Here is a 17016-nt window from a genome sequence, read left to right as displayed (position 1 = left end):
TGTTCTGGCTAGTGTGTATACTGTTGTTCAGCATTGCCTCTGGTTTAAGCCACCCCAAGAGACACTTTGCTATTAGAGGAACTTTCTGTCCCGCTGTGTAGCTATTTCTTCTGATTGAAGCATTGCCTCCTGGAGTCAGGAGGGAGGCATTTAAGACTCAGTGATTGTTTGAATTTGGGTGGATCCAACAGGCTCATGTACTTGAATACTTGGTCCCCAGTCAGTAGAACTGTTTGGGAAGGATGAGGAGGTAGGTCACTTAAGAAAGCTGCAAGAGTCACAAGGCCCTTTGCCAAGGTCCTATGGGCAATGAACAATCCCTGGGAAGCAGAAGAGTCTTTGGTGGATGTTTCTGTAAGTTGAGCAGGAAGCTCTGGGATGCAACTTCTTGTGAGTCATCGACTACACTGGAGCGGACTTTTCAGTGATGCAGCCACCCTGGAGTCTCCCATGCTCCTCTATAGAAGCCCTTACTCCCTTTCTTGAAAGGAATTTGATAAACTCATTGATTCACCAAGGTCTAGTTGGATGGAATTTTTTCTTTGGTGTGTTACTGGTGCCCCCATCAGTGATTAAAAGACATCATCTGCTGTCTCTAGGAAATTATGTTATATCGTCTTCTTAAGTGTTATATTATAATAGGGGCTTAGTTCATATCTGACCCAGAGTATCCAGCCAGCAATCTGATTCAGCCTCACCAGCACATGGTAGGGGCAGGATGATGATGTGGCAAACTGGACTATCACAAGTTCATTGTGTTTCCATTTGTGTGTGTGTGTGTGTGTGTGTGTGTGTGAGAGAGAGAGAGAGAGAGAGAGAGAGAGAGAGAGAGACTGACTCTGACTGTCAGAAACCGTCTAGGAAAGGTTTTGTGGAGATGGCCCACTGATTTGCATGGCTACAATGGGTGCACTCTAAGATCCAAGGTCCTCAGAGACGTCATCCCAGGATTGCTTCTTACTACTGTTGATATGCCTTTCCTGTCACTATTACATCACCTAATATTCCTGGGCATCAGCCCACCCTATTGGGCAAATTTCCTGCAGATCAACATGAAGCTGAATTTTCATGAATCAATGCTAGATGAATTAATTATAGCATCCCTGATTTGATATAAATAATTTTAAGAAGAAAGTTTACAGAGATGGTTTTACTTGCTTTGCCAGAAAGATGAAATAAAGAATCAAGGATAAAATGTGCCCCCTCCTCATAAAATAGTAACTAAAGGCCGCATAATAAGGAATACAAAGAGCTTTTATAATTGCACTAAGAAGAGAAATAGGCTTGGGGCAGATTTGTGATCAAGGGAAATATTTATTCTAGGTCAGGTCCAAGGATGAAGCCACAGGTGTGCACTATGATAAAGCAAGGGCATGTGAGACCATTGCTTTGAACTTATAATGAGCTGACAGAATGAAGCACAACTTTGAACTTACTATCAACAGCCTTCTGTAAGGATGCGCCCAAGCCATTTCCAACTCCTAGGATTGCCAAGTTCCCATCACATCCTCTCTCCTTATCCAACCTCCTGGGTCCTTGTCAGCCTTGGAACTCACAGAAGTTCACGCAATGAGAGGTCATTGCAAAACTATAAGCAAAATAAAACATCAAGCGGGGAGGGGTCTCGGCGGGGGAAGCAAACCTTTGAATTATAGGCATAAGTGAAGGAGAAGAATCACAAGTCAGCAGTGTAGACCAGATCTTCAACAAGACCACAGAATTAATCTTCCCCAAGCTGGAGAAAGACACAAGATCACAGAAGTAATCTTCCCCAAGCTGGGGAAAGACACAAGAAGCACGCAGAACATCAAATAGACAAACAAGAGTACAAAATCCGCATGGCATATCACAGCTGAAACATTCAGTATACAAAGCAATAAATGTATCGAGAGCTGTGAGAGAAGAAGGCAAGACACATTCAAAGGAAAACTCCTCAGAATAAGAGCTCATTTCTGACTGGAAATTTTGAGAGCCAGACGAGCCTGGAGCAAAGACTATGATGGCCAGCTGAGACTAATACACTTGATGAAACTCTCTGCCATAATTGAATAAGGCACACAGACACTTCAACAATATAAACAGCCTAACAAGTTTGTACCCAGCAAAGCGAACCTCAAGAAAACACAGAAGACAGTGGCTCCAGCTGAAGAGCAAAATGAGCAGACACAGAGCCTGTGGGAAGAAACGTGAAACCATAATCATTAAAATGGAAAATACCACTGAGAACACAAAGCCCAGCGAAAATCAATAACGCGATAACCGCAATTACACACACATTTCAATAAGAACATCGAGTACCAGTATCCTCAATTCTCTAATTAAAAGACTCGAGATGATTGACACAGACACAGAAACGTTGCTACAGACACCAGAGAATCCCAGACTGTTGTTAAGGGAATGTTTTAAAAGCCTGTATTCCATTAAGCAGGAAAACCTAAAAGAATGGATGAATTTTTGGATTCAGTGAAGGCACGCTAGACCTAGAAGATACCCTAAAAAGATACTCTCTAAATGGAAAGATTAAAATGAAATGAAATTCATTCCAGCTTAAAACAAACCAGTAAAACAAAAAATAGCTTAAGAAGGAGTGACTGTAAATCATCTTTGAAGGTCTGTCAGAACTCTACTGTCTACTAGACGTTCAAAGGACTGTTTATAGCCAATCCTTCTTTAACTGTCTTAAACTTAGAAGCAGAAGGAGCACTCCCAAACTCCTATGAAGTCAGTTATCCGTCTACAATCCATCCCAAGTAAGGACACAGCAAGACATGAAACCACAGGCCGATACCCCAGTGAATATAGACTCAAAAATAATCAAGAACATACTTGCAAATAGAACACAAACAAACTCAAAAACTCTACATGACACAACCAGGTCGGCGTCCTTGGAATGCAGGGATCATCACACATCTGCAAGCCAATGTGGTAATAAACCATACAAATGGACATAAAGACAAAAACCAAATCCTCTCAGTAGATGCAGGAGAAGCCTTTGACACAATTCGACACAACTTCATGGTGAAGGTACTAAAGAATACGGAGCTACAGGGAATGTACCTCAACGCCATCCTAAATGGAGAAAAGCTTGAAGCAACCTCACTTAGGTCAGGAAGAAGACGGGACGTTAAAAGGACAGATTTCTTTTTAATATCGTGCTCAAAGTGTTAGCTGGAATAATAAGGCAAGAGAAGGAAATTAAAGGGTCACAAATAAGGAAAGTCAAACTCTCCCTAATTTGCAGATCCCTTGGTGTTAGAGATTCCAAAAAAAGTCTCAGAAAATGTTAGAAACAAACCAAAAAAAAAAAAATCGACAATGTGGTAGGATACATAATTCTCACAAATCAATAGGTTTTTCTGTAGCCACTAATAAATATGCAGAGAAGAAGATCATAGACACATTCCCCTTCACAGTAGCCTCAAAGAAAATAATCTAGGAAGAACCAAGGAAATAAAGGGCCTCTGCCATGAAAAATTTTAACTGTTGAAGAGAAAGACACTAGAAAAATGGAAAGAAATCCCAGGTGCATACATTAGTAGAATTAACATTGTGAAAATGACCATTTTACTAAAAAAAAGTTTACAGACAAAATGCAATCCCAATCAAAAATTTTCACAGAAATAGAAAAGTATATTCTAGAACTCATATCGAACCACAAAAGACCCTAATAGCAAAAACAATCCTGAGGATGGGAAGGGGGAGGGGAGAGGGAGGGGGAGGGGAAGAAGAAACACTGGAAAATGAAATCGTGGTTTTCTCCAAGGGAGGCTGATTGGAGAAACAAACCACTCTTTACAGGTTGCGTGCCTAGCAGTAGATGCAAACAGAAAACAAACTCTGGAGCCTCTTTGGGGCTTCCTTGTCTCACAATGTCACATCAAGGTGTTCTATTTCTTTTTTGTAAAATATATATATATAGTATATATTTTATTATAAATATATACATGTACCACTAAAGTGGCAAGAAGCCTCCAGAACACCACCAGAATTTCCTCTGTGCGTTTCTCTCTATGAAGTCATGAGAAAGGATGACCAGCAAAGAGTGGCAAGGCGGACCAATACCACCCAGTTTCGTCCGCGTCTGTCAGGCTATATTTATACCTTTTCAAATGACACGTTTCCTCTCGAGCACCTGCTCTAGCAAAACATCGAATGCCCTTTTCCAGGCAGCTTCCAGAAAAACACCACGTGTCTGCTTTAGTAAAAACATCCTCTCATAGGACAGTTTCCAGAAAAAAAATAAAATCACATGATATAACTGAGTCTGCCCAAAAAAACCCAGAAATTTCCACTTCCCAAAGCAGGCACATAGACTGATGGAACAATATTGAAGACCCAAACATCAGCCCTTGCAAGTTCAGCTACTTAAAGATTTGGCAAAGATGCTAAAAACATGTGTTGTAGAAAATAAAACTGCTTCAACAAGCATTGTCAGGAAATTTGGGTGTTCTCACACAAAAGAATAAAACTACATCCTGTTTCTGTCACCTTGAACAACCAACTCCAAATGGACCAAACACCTAAACATAAAAGCTGAAACAATGAAGACCCTAGAACAAAACGGGCAATCAGTGCCCTATATGGTAGTGGTGTAGGAAAACACTTTCTGTATAGGACTCCATTTGCCCAAGAATTAAGACCAATGATTGACTAGGCGGACACTCAACTGAGTAAAGAGGAAGCCCACATAATAGGAGAAAATCTTTGCCAGCTCTATATCTGTCTAGGTTAGAGTTACTTTTGCTGTGACTTAACAACATAACCAAGTGACTTGGCGAGGAAAGGGTTTATTTGGCTTACACCTCCATATCAGTGTTCATTATAGAAGGCATTCAGGACAGGAATTCAAATAGGGTAGAAACCTGGAGGCAGGAGCTGATGCAGAGGCCATGGAGGGGTGCTGCTTATTTGCTTGCTCCTTATGGTTTGCTCTGTCTGCTTTCTTATAGAACCCAGGAACACCAGACTATGGATGGCACCACCCACAGTAGTCTGGCCTTCCTCTATAAATGCCCTATATAGGCTTGCCTATCACAGGAGCTTAAGGAGGCACTTTCTCAGCTGAGGCTCCCTCCTCTCTGATGACTCTAGCTTGTGTCACATTGATATAAAATTAGTCAAGGGAGCAGACCCCTTGTCAGCTTGACACACAAACATTCCACCTTTCAATTAGAACCTTTCCTTTCTTATTTATCTCAAGGTGGCATGTTAATATTGATATCACACTATAAACATAAATAACTTTTTAAAGTCCCATAGTTCTTACAAACTCCAATACATTAAAACTCAGGTCTCTTGAAAATATCCAATTTCTTTTAAAATCCAAAGATCTCTTTTAAATATCCAAAGTAATTCAGCTGTGGCTTCGATAAAAAAAAAAAAATCAAACTTAAATACCTTCTCATTTCAAGAGGGAAGAACTGGGGCATGGTTCTGAACAAAGGAAAACCAAACTCAAACAGCATAAGTAACTCAACAATGTCTGGGATTTACTCACCATCTTCTGGGTCCCTCTGCCCTCTATAGCACACACAGCTTTCTTCTAGGCTCCGGCTGGCTTCATTCCTCTGCTGCTGCTGTCTTGGTGGTCACCCCCTGGTATTGACATCTCCGAAATGACAGATCTTCTGCCAGCTGGACTTCATTTTCACCAATAGCCTCTCATAGGCTCTCTTCATGGTGTCAAGCATCAACTTCTCTTCATGGCCCCTTCGGTCAACTGCCGTTGAGGCTGCACCTTCACCATGGACTTTCCTGCCTCTCACAGTGACAAGCTTCAGCTGCTCTTCATGCTGTCAAAACCAGCACCACCTGTGTGACTCTCACACTACCAGGTCTGCCTGCCTACCAGCGTGACGTACAACCTTGACCAACCCCGGAACAGAGATTCATTGTGATGACTCTCAGGAAACATTTCCCAGAAGATTTCGCCTCAGTGATGCTGGTCTCTTCTTAATCTCCACTAGTGTCTCAGCTTCACCTGACCAGCATCAAGGAGACCGGCAGAACAGAAGGCTTCACTCTAGTAGTTCTAATATCTTCTTGTTAATCACAGCTGATTCTTCAAGCCCAGCTGACCGGAACCACAGACTACTAATTCAAAATAACAAACGGCCCAATAGAGTCTTTAACCTTTCCTCCGAAACTTCCCAAACCAGGCCTCTATTGTCTGTGTTGCCCTAAATGCTCTTATTTTCCAAGCTCCTGCAGAAGACTTCACCAAGCATTAAACAGTCAATGCCTTTTCTGGCCCAAAGTTCCGAATGTCTTCCACAATCCTCCCCAAAACAACACGGTCGGGTCTCTCCCAGCAGACCTGTGTGTACCCCACAATCTTGATGCCAAGTTGTCTTAGGGCTTCTATTGGTGTGATAAAACACCATGAACAATGCAACTTGGGGGGGAAAGGGTTTGTTCAACTTACACTTTCACATCAAAGTTCATCATTAGAGAAATTCAGGACAGCAACCCAAACAGGCAGGAACAAGCTTAGAGCGGACGCAGAGGCCATGGGGGGACGCTGCTTACTGGTTTGCTCCTTGTAGATTGTTCAGTTTGTTTTCTGATAGAATCCAGAACCACCCAACCAGAGATGGACCCGCCCACAATGGGCTGGGCTCTCCCCCATCAATCACTGATTAAGCAAATGCCCTCCTGGCTTGCCTACAGCCTGATCTTATGGAGGCATTTTCTCATTTGAGGTTCCCTCCTCTCTAGTGAGTCTAGTTTGTATCATGTTGACGTAAAGCAAGCCAGTACAATGTCTGCCGGGGGATTATATCCAGAATATATAGAGAACCAAGAAACCAATAATCATAATCACAGTAATCATAATCATATCTATTAAAAAATGGGTCTGGGACCTGAAGAGAGCATTCTCAGGAGATGAAAAAATAGCTGAGAGATACTTCAGAAAATGCTCATCATTCCTCGTGCATTCCCAATTTGGGAAATGCAAGTCAAAGCTACTTTGATGTAAGGAAAAATGAATCATGAACTCTGCATGTTAATAATGGAACCAGAAAAGATAATGTTGTGCTCCCTCTCCCACTCCCCCCTCCCTCTCCCTCTCCCTCTCCCTCTCCCTCCCATTCCCCTCCCCTCCTCCTCTCCCTCTCCCTTTTCCTTTCCCTCCCCCCTCCTGGGGATTTTGCTCTAGATCCTCAGACAGTGAGACCCCTAACTAAAGTCTTTCTTTGTAAATTGCTTTATTTGTGATGTTCCTCATCGAAGAAATCTCTCTTTGTAACAGATAGAGACCATTACAGAAGATCACAATCAATCAAAATTCATTACTGTAGAGCCCAGTCCCAATAGATACATCTGCAAAAACACTCTCGGCACCTAAGGCCCAGGGAACTTTACAGACGGAGCTGAAAGAGTGTAAGAGGATCAAGGAGTTTGCTGCGAGACTGTGTCTCCTAGTAAGCCCGGGAGCTACATCCTTAGAGTCTCGCCAACATGGCTGCCCAAACAGCAACTAACAAGGAGAAAAACAAAAGTCACACAAAGTGGATGGGGAAACCCCACAAGTCCTCAACCCTACACAAGGCACTACAGGCACCTAAAGAATACCCAGAGATGGAAAAATCTTCTTCCCCCGGGAACAGCACAGCAGTTGGTTACCCACGCCAAATGGTCAGCATTGAAAACATGCGTACAAGTAACATGAGACAGACTGAGCAAGTCATATTTAGGAGTGTATCTATACATTATATACGCCCATAACAAAAATTAGTGGAAAAGAAGGCTATGAACCTGAGAGAAGGTAGAAGTTCATGGTGGTATCTGTGGGAGGGTTTAGAGGAGGGAAAAAGAACAGAAAATGGTGTGATTATAATATTATGAGTAAAGGAAATCATTTAAAAAGTGAATAATAAATAACATAACCATTATGCACGTAACACCACCTAGCAAAGGAGCCAACGTGCTGCCAGCAGTATGGGATTAATTCAGTATATCCCTCCCAGGTGCCGTCTACACCTTCTCTGATCTAGTGTTTACCACTCTTGTATTTCTTTATAATCATATTATCTATGTCCACGATCAAAGTTAACACGGCGAGGAAAGGCTCACAGACCACTCTTAAAGGAAGTCAAGGCAGGAACCCCAGCAGAGGCCACAGAGGGGTGCTCCTTACTGGCAATGCTCGGTTTGCTTTCTTATATACATCAGGACCACCTGCTCAGTACAGCCTCGGCCACACGGGATGGTCCCTCCCACATCAGTCATCAATCAAGCAAATGCCCCAGACTTGCCTACAGGCGACCTGATGGAGACATTTTTTTTCTCAGATGACTCTGGCTTGTACCTAGTTGATTAAAAACTACCCGAGACAGCAGTGGTTTCCATGTTCTAAGTCGTATAGAGTATTTCACCGTATAAACCCTTCTACAGTTTGCTTTAGACTTCCGCACGCATCCTTTGCCTTACAGCTTTTCATTAACAACTTTCCTGGGGGTTGGGGATTTAGCTCAGTGGTAGAGCATTTGCCTAGCAAGCGCAAGGCCCTGGGTTCGGTCCCCAGCTCCAAAAAAAAAAAAAAAAAAAAAAAACTTTCCTGTAAGTAACATAGTATTAAAGACTATGTGGGAGGGATATACTTAAAAAATTAGACATCGTGCCCCACACAGACCCTTACTCCACTGCACTCATTTCTTCCCCAAAGGCTTTTTATTTTGTATCTGAAAACAAATAAGCAATATTAGTTTGTATTTAAACATAACTTTACACGGGATTCTTTTACAACAATTGGGGATGGCTGAAGGCGTGGGCTTTAACTGAGGTCTTGCTTCCGGTTGGTCACTCCCAGCGTCCGACTTCAGGGTCCCTCCACAGACATTCAAATCTCTGCAGTATCCGATGCCACGGAGCAGGCAGCCTGTGAGGATCACCCCCACTCCGGCTTACTCTCTCTTCGTGTTGGAAGCCTGTGGATTTACGGTGTTTTACAGGGAGACTATGCACTTTGAACGTTGTTTATTTTACCTTCCACGGCGCTTTTAGGTGTCACAGGGGAGATTTCCAAGACGGCTAACCTGCCAACCCTCTGGACGTAACAGTCTTAACAGTATTCTAGCTATTCTATCTATGGGGAACAGCCATTTCCCACGAGAACTTCGCAATCAGAAGAGCTGACGACCTTATAGAACATCTGCTTCATGCTTCTCTGGGAGCGCGACAATTTAATCGGAACACATCGTCGTGTTTTGATGTTAAGTTTTATATGATAGTCTTCGTTTTCATGAATATTTTTTGGGTGGTTTTAAAATAGAGAATGACAGCATATGCTTGATAGTTTCAAAAGAGAGAAACAACAAGGTCGTTTCCCCCTCATTAGAACACAGGAAAGGCAGTTTGCTTGCAGGGAAGCAGCGAGATGCTGAAGAAATGAAGGAGGCTACGGAATAAACCCTGAACTGGCTAGGTCCGGCTTAGGGAGAAGGAATCATTCCGGATTGGTTAACTAAGACAGACAAGAGGAGGTTCCGATTGTAGTAGAGTTTTAATGGCACTGGTTCAAGCAACTAGGACCCTATGTATGTGTTGGCTAGCTTTATATCAACCTGACATAAACTAAAATTATCCGAGAGGAGAGAACCTCAATTGAGAAATCCGCTCCATAAAGCCGGGCTGTAGACAAGCCCGGGAGAGATTTTTCTTAACTAATGATTCATGTGGGAGGGTCCTGGGTGGGGCCACTTCCAGACTGGTCATCCTGGGTGCTGTTAGAAATCAGACAGAAGGAGCAGACCATGAGGAATAAGCCGGCGGAGGATGGAATGAGTGGGCTGCCTGCGAGATGAATGGGCCTCAGTATTTGTTTCCCAAGCCCCTTCCCTGAAAGGTCGTCTTGGCCACAGCTCCGTGGGTTAACATCTGCATGTAGCTGCCATCTCCTGGTCACGTTACCTTCTCCCTCGCACATCTAGTCATTGGGTGATCCTAGTGTCTATTAACACCACTAACAATATTAACATTAATACTAAGTTCTCAAATTATTCAACTTGACAATTCTATTTCTCTAATTATGTAATCACACTTTATATGGGTGGGTGGGGTGAACATATGACTGCAGTACCTACGGCGGCCAGAAGAGGGTGTCACATCCCCTGGCGCTGGAGTTACTGGTACTTGTGAGCTGTCCAATGTGGGCACTACGAACCCAACTCAGGTCCTCTGGAAGAACCGTTTGTTCTCTTAACAACTGAACCCTTACTCCAGCAGCCCCGTCAAGTTCTTGCTGTAGCTCTGGCTGATACAACTGTAAGGGTAATTTCGGTGTAAGATGAGGCTAAGAAAGAAGGTCGGAATTATGCTGATGTGGTCAGCTAAACTTTTCAAAACATTTACTTAGGCTGCAGAAGTAAAAAGAAGTGGTAAGGGATGCAGAATGGATGTGTGTGGGTGGGTCCGTTACAAAGCTTGGTCAGTCGCCCAGAAAAGACTAATAGTATTTGTCATGAATTAGATGAGGACGCTAGGAAGATTGCTCCCAGATTCCAGCTTGTATAGCCGGAAGAGATAACATCTGCAATGCAGAGAACACAGGAAAGAACCAGGGTTTCCAAAACAAAAAACAAAAAACAAAAAACAAAAAAAAACCAACCAAACAAACAAACAAACAAAAAAACCCTACACAAAAGCGTAGAGCGTAGTCCATCTAGCTTGACTCCAAGGACGTTTGATATGAAAAGCCTCTGGGAAAAGCAAGATGAAGGGATGTAGTCAGCTGAATTTATGAGTCTTGGAAGGAAGGTTTGGAAGATTTAAGTTTCCGAGACACGGACAACAACATTGCCTAAGAGTTTCATTTAGGAATGAAACTTGAGCAACCCCATTGTTCTGTTATGGGTCAGAGGAGAGGCATGAAAAGAAGAGTCAAAAATAAGAGGCAGAGAAAACACTATTAACATAGTGCACTGTCTCCTGTAAATATCTAACATGAAGAATATTTTTCCAGCATCCATACGTGTCTCCCCTAGTGATGCCGGCCCATGGTGTCTCTGCAATTTTCAGAGGCCACAGACATGGCGTCATAGATGGTGCTGGGTTTGGAGAACCTTGTTTTGTATCCTGACATCACCTTCAATCTGTTTTGTGACACAGGGAAGTTGCTTAACCCCTCTTACTGGTAAAATGGGGACAAAATGGATACTGCACCTTAAGACTTTGTGAAAAGTAGACAGGATAATATAAAGAGTATAGCACAGTGTGCAGCATGTAGTAAAGGTCAGGCAGTCTCACTCTTCGTGAAAACCCTGGGGAACAGCACTGAGAGCAACACAAAACAGAACCCAACCGTGGGTGAGAGTCTAACAGAGGGAGGATACGTCTTATTTTGTAGAAATAAGCGAGGGAGGGAAAGTCAGACTTCTGTTTGAATCACTGCTGTGAGGAGACACCATGACCAGGGCAACTGTTATAAGAGCAAACATTTAATCGGGACATGCTTATAGTTTCAGAGGTTTAGCCCGCGGTGGTACGCAGGCTGATGTGGTGTTGGAGAAGGAGCCGAGAGTTCTACTTCCAGATGTGCAGTCAGCAGGAAGAGAGTGACACTGGGTCTGGCTTGTGCTTTTGAAACCCTAAAGCCCACCCCCAGTGACACATTTCCTCTGACAAGGCCACGCCTCCCAATCCTTCTCAAGGAGTGTCTCTCCTAGATCACTAAGAACTGGGGGCTATTTTTAGTCAAACCACCATAGCAAAGACAGGAACCACCAAGGATCCTCAATCCCAGGAACCTTGCCAGCTTTTCACCCACTCTGAAGCTCCTTCCAAAACACTGAGGTACATAAAAAGAGAAGAGAAGAGGAGAGGAGAGGAGAGGAGAGGAGAGCAGAGGAGAGCAGAGGAGAGCAGAGGAGGGAAGAGCAGAGCAGTGGGGGGCAAAGAGGCCATGCCTGCTGTAAACATTATAAGTAGATTACAAATGATAGAATGTCCTGTGCTTTCTAATCTCCATTTTTCTTCACCAAATGCAAAGCAGATATTCACTCATTACACAGACTATATCACGTTCATGTTGCTCCAATCAAACACCTAACAGAAGCAACTTAAGGGAGGAGAGATTGATTCCGGCTCATGGTTCCAGAGGGATTACACCATCACGATGAGGATGGCAGGCTATTGATGTGGCTTGGAACATGGCGACAGGAGATACTGTCTGCCATTTCTTATACCTCGGTGGATCATTGCTAAGGCCTGAACAAAAAGCAAATATTACCTCATGAGCTCTCCGGTGATCTACTTTCTAGCTGTCATAGCCCCAAGGGCTCTAGAGCATCTCACAGTGCACCTGGCTGAGGACAAGGAATTTCAGTGCTGGGATCTGCGGGGGCATTTCAGATTCAAACCATAACACAGATACTTGTGGTTATTAATATAGAGTTATATGTTAGAAACACTGGCAAATACTGCACAAAGACCTTGTCCTTATGAAAGGGTCACTCTGGTAGGAAAAAATAAAACCAACCCGAGCTGTTAAACGTATCTTAAAATAGGCTTGTAAAATAAACTCCCAGACCGTGAGGTGAGTTTAAAATCCCTACCAATATCTGGACGGATGCCTTATAAACTCCCAACCTTGTGAAGCTGGTTCTGAAACCCTGGCTCTCTCTCTCTGTCCATACATCAGCCTCTGAGTTCAGCAGGCTCTACCCTTCTGTATCTCTGTGGTTTGGGAGCAGTTATATCTCCTGAGGCCACTGTTACATTTGTTGTGAATAAACGAGGCTCATGGACACATTGGCAGTGGTCAGGAGGACCAACTGTGATAGTCGACAGGAAGGACTTTGCAGCAGTGCACAGCACTCATTGGAGATTCAGTACACACGTATGAGCAGTGCTGTTGGCTGTGTCTAATGAAGCCAGTGCTTCGGGTTATTAGCTGTGGTCAGTGGGGAAGAGAGATCTTGGGACAGACAAAGTTTTGTCTGCTGAGTAACTAATGTGCATTCTCAACTCTGTACCATTTTCCCACACAGAACGTGTTGCATAGGAATAACAACTCCCTGACTGCATCATCACGAAGGTGAGACCAGTACATATAAAGCATTTAGAACAGCACCAAGGCATTCAGCAAACACTAAGTCATAAGCCATGCATGTTGAAGAAGGGGTATGCTATAGCCATACATTGGCCTAAAGCCCAAGAGCCAGCAAGCAGTAGCAGAAGTCTCCAGATATTGTTTGTATCTTTGACATGGACTTGGGAGGGGGAGCACTGGTGATAAGCACGGTTGTTTGAATTCACTCAGGGGAAAAATAAAATCAGGTATGTGGAAATAAGTCATGGCCTGAGACGGATGATTTGGTATTTAACCAATAAGGAATACTAAATTGTTTCAATGCCGTAGCTTAATATTTCTCTGACTGATTTGTGTGCGCACGTGCGTGCATGCGCGCGCGCGCGCGTGTGTGTGTGTGTGTGTGTGTGTGTATGTGTGTGTGTGTGTGTGTGCATGTGTGTGTCTGTGTGTGTGTGTGATGTCAGTAATTGTCATAGAATTTGTCTTCCATTGGCTCCAGGAGACATATTGCTCCTAGAAACAGCCTGGTGTATGGTGACAGCTTAGATCACTGCAATCACACGGGCGCCTGGGAGCTGGTGCAGTAGGATATGGACGACGTCTTATTTTATTTTCCAAACAGCCCAGATTATTTCAGTCTGCAGCTGTGACTGAGAACTGTCTTAGAAGGAAGAGGCGGTTTCGGAATCCAAATCCGTGGTCATCAAACCCTTTTCCTAGCAGCTGCTAGCTACAGAGAGTGCATCGGCGCGTGGAATAATGACTGAGCTTTTCTATCACTTCCCTAAAAGCTGACTTCAATTTCTTCTACTCCCATTTAGCAAAACAAAAGGAAAAGGAAGAGGAAAACTTCTGTTCTGTCCATCTAGCCAGTATTTAATGAGCATCTGCTACAGGATAGCATTGTCTTCAGTTGAAGGCTGTGATGGCGGGCTATGTGTATGCTAAAGGGACCTGTGCCTTGGCAGTTGCTTAACTGACCGACTCGTCAAAGTACAACTTGTAACTGGTTTAAGTTAACTTGTGGATTTTTTTTTTCTTGAGAGGTGAGCTCGCTATGTTGCCCAGGCTTAAATTAATAATCCTCCTGCCTTAACAACCTAAATACTGGATTTCGGGTACCACTGTGTCTGAAAGCTTGTGGATTCTCCCAGATAAAATTGTCCTCTCAACTTTTTAATTGTAGTAAAACCATACAGCAATTACAACCTTAGCATTCCTTCAACCTGAAGAGGTTAGTCACACCCAAGAAAATGCAAAGAATAAGTAATCCAAGATCAGCACATCAAAGGTGGGAAAATAAACCCCACGCCCTAACAATAAAATAACAGGAATCAACAGCCAGTGCTCACTGACAGCTCTCAGTATCAGGGGTCTCCAACTGCCCAATTAAAAAGACACAGACAAAGAGATTGGATTGAAACACAGGATCCAGCCTTCTGCTGCATCCAAGAAACACACCCTACCATCAAGGGTAAACCTCACCTCAGGGTAGAAAAAGCATGGCGTCTGAGTTATGGTTTTATTGCTGGGAAGAGACACCAGAACCACAGCAACTCTTACAAAGGAAACCATTTAATTGGTGCTGCCTTACAGTCTCAGAGCTTTAGTCCATTACTGCCATGCGCCATGATGGACACGGCATCGTACAGAAGACACAGTGCTGGAAGAGGAGCTGAGAGTTCTACATCTTGATCCACAGGAAGCAGGAGACTGTGTGCCACACTGGATTAGCTTAAACATATAAGACCTCAATGCCCACCTCCGCAGTGACAAACTTCCTCAAACAAGGCCACACCTACTCTAACAAGGCCACACCCACTCCAACAAGGCCACACCTACTCTAACAAGGCCACACCTACTCCAACAAGGCCACACCTACTCTAGCAAGGCCACACCTCTTTTTTTTTTTTTTCCGGAGCTGGGGACCGAACCCAGGGCCTTGCGCTTTCTAGGCAAGCACTCTACCACTGAGCTAAATCCCCAACCCCCCAGGCCACACCTCTTAATGGTGTCACTCCCCATAGCTAAGCATTCAAACACATGATTCTATGGGGTTCATTCCTAGTCAAACCAGCACAGATGGAAAAGGCTATTTAAGGAAAAGGATCCAAAAAGCACAGTAGCTATTTTAATATTTGGCAAATAGAATTCACACCAAAACTAGTCAGAAGAGATAAGGGAGGACAGTACATACTCATCAAAGGAAAAATCCACCAAGAGGATACTGTAATTCTAAATATTAATGCACCAAACATAAAGTCACTCAAGTTCACAGAAGAAACATTTCTCCAGTGAAATATCATGTATTGACCCTAACACAGTGATAATGACTGACGTCAATACCCAACTCTTACCAATAGACACAGGTAATTAAGACAGAAACCAAACAGTGAAATGCTGGAATTACATAATTTCATTAAATGGAGCTAGCAGATATTCACAGAATCCAAACATAAAAGAATATTTTCTTCTCAGTATTCATGGGATTTTTCTCCAAAACTGACCACATACTTGGACCCAAAGCAAGTCTCAACAGATATAAGAAAGTGGAAACAACATACTGCATCCTATCCTCTCTCATCACCATGAATTTTCCCTTCAAAAATGCAATCACACTAATGGATACAACGGTGTGTACCTTTAATTCCAGCACCCAGGAGGCAGAAGCAGGCATAGCTTTGTGAGTTCAAGGCCAGCCTAATCAACATAGTGAAGTAATGTCTACAGCTACATAGAGAGACCATGCCAAAAAATAAAAACTAAGAAGTTATACATCCTTGGCCAGGGAGAGAATGCTAATTAAAAGTACATGGAGATCTCATCACCTTAGTCAGAATGACTAACCTAAAGAAACAAATGGCACTGAGTGCTCACGAGGATGTGGAGGAGAGGGATCTTACACACTACTGGTGAGGGTGTAAGCGAATGCACACATTACGGGAATCGTGGAGATTCCTTGAGAGAGGTGCATGCGCACGCACGCGCGCACACACACACACACACACACACACACAATTAAAACATGAAACAAATCTAACTACTATATGATCCAGTCATGCCATATCATTCCTGAATATTTGCCCAAAGAATTCTAAGTCACAAACCACAGGGACGTTGGCAATGTCACTGTGCTGTCACATTAGCCAGGATATAGAACCAGCCTAGATATCCTCCAACAAGTGAATGGAAAGCAGGGCACAGGGTGTGTCCACATGAATAGGAGTCCTACTCAACTGCAAAGGATGAAGCTACAACATTTGTAGGAAAGAGGATGGACCTGAAGATCTACAGGAAGAAGAAAGGGGTCCATGGAGGAAAGGGAGGTTAAACGGAGGAGAGACAAGGGTGGGGGACCACAGTGGTGAGCAAAGTACAATGGTACAGATGTATAAAATGTCATAGCAAAGCTCATTGCTTTACATGCTAAAATATCTATAAATGGGGTTTGCAACCCCATAGGAAAAACAGCAATATCAACCAGCCAGACACCCCCCCCCCGCCAGAGCTCCCAGGGACTAAACCACCAACCAAAGAGTACACATGGGGGGGATCCATGGCTCCAGCTGCATATGTAGCAGAGGATGGCCTTGTTGGACATCAATGGGAGGAGAGGCCCTTAGTTCTGTGGAGGCTCGACGCCCCAGGGTAGGGGAATGCTAGGGAGGTGAGATGGGAGTGTGGGCACAGGGGGAGGGTGCAGAGGGTGTTTCAGAGGGGAAACTGGGAAGGGGATAACGTTTGAAATGTAAATAAATAAAATAGCCAATAACCAATAAAAATAATCTATAAAGTTATAGAAAAGCAAACTACAACATGATCGGCTTCCTATTATGGCTGCTACGTAGCTGTTTACTCAAAGAAGATTTGTTGTTCTGAACAGATATTAGAGACTTGCTGGGGTCAAACTTTCTTCCCAGCTTTTTAATCCAAGACATTTGAAAGAGCATCTTGGAGGCTGTGTGTTCAGCCTTGAAATTATC

The 17016-nt window shown here is 43.5% G+C and overlaps 1 long non-coding RNA gene across 1 annotated transcript in view; it reads right to left on the bottom strand.

Annotated features, from left to right (window-relative positions):
* Positions 1-7042, bottom strand: part of LOC134480617 (uncharacterized) — a 66504-nt gene extending 59462 nt beyond the window's left edge. Inside the window, exon 1 of the long non-coding RNA XR_010055069.1 lies at positions 5498-7042. This is a non-coding gene — a long non-coding RNA (uncharacterized LOC134480617). The remainder of the gene's footprint in view (positions 1-5497) is intronic.
* Positions 7043-17016: the final 9974 nt, after the last annotated feature.

Source organism: Rattus norvegicus, chromosome 9 (genome assembly GCF_036323735.1).
Source record: "Rattus norvegicus strain BN/NHsdMcwi chromosome 9, GRCr8, whole genome shotgun sequence".
In the NCBI taxonomy this organism is placed as follows: domain Eukaryota; kingdom Metazoa; phylum Chordata; class Mammalia; order Rodentia; family Muridae; genus Rattus; species Rattus norvegicus.
The sequence above is the reverse complement of the archived record's forward strand: the minus strand, read 5'-3'. Positions and strand labels throughout refer to the sequence as shown.